Genomic DNA, 5,324 nt, shown 5'->3' on the forward strand with positions numbered 1-5,324 from the left:
ATAGATATAACCCAAAGAAATGAGTTATCTGTGAAAAATGAATTACATTCTGCCAGGCAGAGCAAACAATGACAGTTTTATACAGAATACTGGTAATGGGTATAAGYTGGAGATAGAACTCCAAATAACTGTGTTCTCTTCCCCTAAATGAGCAGCTGCAGTGCACCAGCATCACAGCACCATGTCTTTGGTGCAAGTGCATGCTTAAATATGTCATTGTACAGCAGTCTTGTGACATCCTTTTCCAACCAGATCTTTTCACTACTTGCAAGTATTAGGATGGGTGCACAGGAGAAGAATACTAGGAAAAGGTATGTTGTTCTCACTTACTTTTCCACAGATAAATGTTTGTAGTAATCAGTAGGAGTTTTTTAAGCCTACTTTCCAATGCCACCTGCTCACACAAAAAATGTCAGACAGGCCTAACCAGTGAAAAGAAAGGCAAAAAGGGTTGAGGAAATGTAAGTAAGTAGGCAAATCAAGCTTATTGTGAAGTGTAGAGACCAATGTCTTTGAAGAGAAAGTCTGGAGGTGTGTAGCAGGGGGATAGAGAGGCCATCATGACTGGCCACTTTTTGGCCCCAAAGTTATCAGAAGAACGAGGTATAAGAAGAACTAACTAAGCTAAGACTTACTTCCCCTTCTCTTTATCACTTTGCTCAAGTCAAAGTGTCCTTACATCAGCTCTTCTTGTTGTCAGAATTGATAGCAAAGATGAAACCTCTAATGACAGCAGTGATGAAAAAGAAAAAGTCAGTGCTGCCTGGGATCCCTGCTTGAGAACTGGGAAGAACTTTCACACCGAAAACAGTAACCAAAAAGAAAATCCCTGTTGTAGTTTGTACACATACAAAATATATACATATATATATATATATATATATATGTGGTACCATTATGCCACACTTCGGTAACTCAACTTTATATTCAGTAATTTTAAGGATTCTGTCTCTACCTTTTCTCTGATCTCTGTTTCAGAATGTCTCAATACCATGTTTGTTCATATTGCTCACGTAGGCACTAGGGCGAAGAGAATAAATGCTCTTGCTCCCCTGAGTCACTGAAGTAGTGGCTACTTCTTGAACATGGTGAAAGTTCCCCTGAAAATTTCCAAGCTTGGAATTTGTTGGAAATTTTGCACAGTAACATTTTCTAATATACGGAATTCTGTAAGGAAAAAAGCAGTATTTTCCTTCATGCAACCTCCTGGGTGTTGAATTCTTTTGGAAATCTTTCTCTGTGTGTGAAGAGTTTGAACAACTGGCTCTTTCACCTCTGCCACGTGCACAGAAAGAGGATCTTTTCATGCTGTTGTTTGTTATACACATTGTTCTTAAATACTGAGCTGATTCAGGTGTTCTGGCTTAGATTACACAGGAAGACTTTCTTAGCTGAGTGTTTCGGTCTTTCATCTTCTACACATAGAAAGAACTGCAGTAATGGCACCCTTTTCATCCTTGCTGACCAGATGCTGATCTAAATTAATTAAATTGCTCTAACTGTAGATCAAAGCCTGCAAAGTTTTTACAGCTTCTCTTGTTCTGTGTGAATATATATGTAGAGATGATGTCTATTTACTCAAACAAAACACTCACAGCTGTCAGTCTATGGACTCCCTTTCAAATAGACTGGAACAGGAATATGCATGAGTAGAAACAGCTGGATCGTGTTCTCCATAAGTAATTAGCACACAGCAGAGATGGTTGTGCTCACGCTTTATCAAGTCTTCTGGTAAGACTATGTACTCCAGATAATTTTTACAGTTCCCTATATGCATAATTACAACCCCTTTTTGCTTTCTCACCTCCATCCGTAAAAAAACCCCACATGTATTTATAGAGTAATTACTTAGTATGTATGCTGTGATTAAAGACAATATAAACTCTGTAAGCCTAATCACAAAACAAAAAGAAAAAAAACAAAATCAAAACACTACAAGCAAATGAAATGCCAGGCAGGAAATGGCAAAACTTTTTTATTTGAATCCAGAATCTTTCTTTTCAAAATATTAAAAAGAAAAAAAGAAACTCAAATAATCTATACTATCTTCTTGGCACAAAAAGTGCCAGCCCAGCAGGTTTCTTGTTTCTAAATTATTTAAAATATGGGACTCAAAGCAGAAAGTAATATTACTTGAAGCAAGATGAAAGAATGTTGCCTCTTAAAGTCTGAGCACATTCTGCACTACTTGGGCTCAATTCTCACCCACCGGCTAAGAGAAACTCCTATAGACCTATAGAAACTTCTATGTCTGTGGTGGAATCTACTTGCATTCCACGTGAGGTGAATGAGAGYATGTTTGCCCTTACTGGCTTTATTTACATTAGAGCATCTGGTGCAGTTCTTACACAACAAGAAACATTATTCCCTCTTTCTTAAACTACATTTACCACAAATGGCTCCACAATGTGTTTTGATATGGTCTGTGTGTTTTTAACAGAAGACTGCTCTGCCAATTTCCTTTAGAGATTTTGGCCCATTGTGCTATAAATTACTGGCAAAGGAAATACTTCTGTAGGCTGGGGAGAATAAGATGAAATTAAATAATTTTTTTACATTTTGTTTTTTTAATTCCTGTGATTCATGTTCTTGTCTGGACTTCATGACACAGGACTGTAAGAGTTTCTAACAAAGAGAAGGAAGGTGACACTGAAAGAACAGATTTCCTGGATTTGTTTTGTCTGACTAAATATCCTGGTAAGTTGCCACTTTGGTTTTGTCAGCTGAAAGTGAATGTGAGACCACCCTCGCAGCTTTTGGCTGACAAACACTGTTAAGAGATGGTATCTCTTCAGACATAAGGCTGGCCATACTCCAACAGTTATTGGTAGTGTTTATGCATTCCTGGGGCAACTGAGAATGCCTGTACCAACCTTGTACATCTCACCACTGGCCATAGTGTTCAAAAGAAAGAGTATTACACTCATAGTTCTGCAATACCTTATTATTTACTGTAGAAGTCTGCCAGAAGAGAACCTCAATACCAGCTTCTTCAAAGGTCTGACCTGCATTCTGGCGGATCTACGGATCTAAAGATCCAAAGGAAACCTTTAGAGTTCATCATTTCCATGATGGTCAGTGGTATTGTCCTATTCACATCAGGAGACCCTGCTTATTTTACTAGGCTGCTGAACAGCGTAAAGGAACTACTTTACTGGTACCTCAACAGGTGATGAATCCTACTAAGAAATCTGAAGAACACCTAGAGCAGTTCTAAGTCTACTGGAGAGGATGAGGGTTGTCTGTTTTATTTGATGATTGTTTCAATAGTATGATGAGAAGTGAAAACAGGTGACATTATGGAGTGAAGGGCTGTCAGAATTTATCACAGGCTAGGAGATAGCTGTTTTTCAGTTGTGACTACTCAGGGAAGTCACAGCTTCTTTACRTTGTTGCTTTTGAATAAAGTGCTGGTTTTGAGCAATGTACAAGTATTTTCATTTAGCTTTTGTGGACAATTTCTAGAAACATCTTTATGGATAATTGTATTGTGCTTTGCTAGTTATTCTACTGTCTGTGAGGATTTTAGTGTGCTTTGTAGGAATCTTAATACTGTGCCAAAAAATCAGGGAAAGAAAACGTGGGAGATAGCAGTGGAGAGGGACAGGAGTACAAAACCCAAGTGACACATACAAAATGTATGGCATGGCATAGGGTCAGTGGGGAAGAGAGGAAGGATGCTAGGCAAAGACCAGACTAATCAGAGAACAGATTAAAATAAATAAGAGCATGTAGGGATGCTTAAAATAAATAAGGACATGTAGGGACTCTTGGGACATACACAGGAGTAGGATAATTAAATATTAAATATTTAATAGTTAAAATGTGCTTATTGCCAGACCTGTTAAAATCTGCTGATTGCGAGAGACTAGGAAAAAAAAATCCAAAGCTTCAGAGTGCCAGGATGCCTGAACTGCTGAACAAACAGAAGCTCACCACTTGTAGCAGTTGGTTAACACAGACCCTGCTACTGATACTCTCTTGAGTTATATCATTGCTAGTCTGCATTATAGCTCTCTGGACACTCATTCTCCCTAAGATACTTCTGGAGTCCTTTGTGGAAGTCTAGTATATGTCTGTGAGATTAAATCTGACATTGCTCTGCATTCACAGAATAGATTGGAGTGGGCGGAGTGGGGAAGTTAAAGAGTGTACGCGTGACCTTCTGGCAATTACTTTCTCTCTGAAGCTTCCAAATTATTGTAATGTAGTTGCTACAGTGCAATTTCCTACGTTTTGAGGAACAAAAAGCAATCTTCTCCCTGCTGCATTGTCTTTGTTAAGGCTAAATGTGGTCTTTTATCAAGTGGGTGAAAATGTGGCTAAGTCTTCTTGGCACTGAATTCAATGGAATCTTGCCAGGGGAATAGAACAGAGCTCCTGCTAAAGAGACTTGATTTGCAAAAAGATCATGAGCCGCAGGTGTTACTCTGGCCAGACTAGGATATTATTAAGGATAACTCATGCTCAGAGTTGTCTTAGTGGTCTAAATTGCATAGGTATTTCTCACAATTGTGTGTACTGATCAGAAACAATTTCAGCCGTAGACAAACCAATGAGGCTAGCTTTTCACTGTGTATAGCATGCCAGCGTCTGGCAAACATTTTACAGCAAGACTCCTAAAAGGAGTCACATTAGCCAAATTGTTGTCATAGATAATCAGAGACTGTTTTTTCCTCCCATTGACAGAGAACTATACATTTCAGTTCAGTTACACCTTGAGAGGGGAATTTCAGTGCACAAGAAAGCTTTTTCTTCTTATAAGACTGCTTCTTATATGATGATAGAGTAGTTTTTCTCTGATTGGAAGAAGATTTCCTTATTATCTGTGGATAAGGAAAGATAAGAGAGGATCCTGTGAGGAGGGAAGAAGGAAAAGAGCAGGTTCACAACCCTGGACTTCAGGAGAGCAAATTTTGCATGATGTATTGGGTATAGTGGCTAGCAGAAGAGAATCACAGCAACAAGGAGCACAAAGACAGCTTTACTCCAGTCTGAGAATCTATTAATAGAAATCCATTTGGGATTTTTCTTCATTTTAGGCCTTTCTCATTAGACTTGCGCATATGGAGCCCGATGCTGTGACCGTGACTCCATCTGAGCAGTAAATAGCTCTTGGCTGATGACAGATATTTACTGGTCATGCAAATTGCAGACCTGGGCCTTCAAAATTTAGAAAAAAAGCAGTATGAATTCTGTGGYGGACAGTGTGATGGCGCAATACTTCACATATTACAAGCGATAGCTTGTCAGTTACATTGCCATATCCTGTCTCTCTTCTGAAACAAGTTATCAGACCTTCACTTGTGTGGACTTTTGTTAGA

Source organism: Rhea americana, unplaced genomic scaffold (genome assembly GCF_003343005.1).
Source record: "Rhea americana isolate MKP2758 unplaced genomic scaffold, rheAme1 scaffold_487, whole genome shotgun sequence".
In the NCBI taxonomy this organism is placed as follows: domain Eukaryota; kingdom Metazoa; phylum Chordata; class Aves; order Rheiformes; family Rheidae; genus Rhea; species Rhea americana.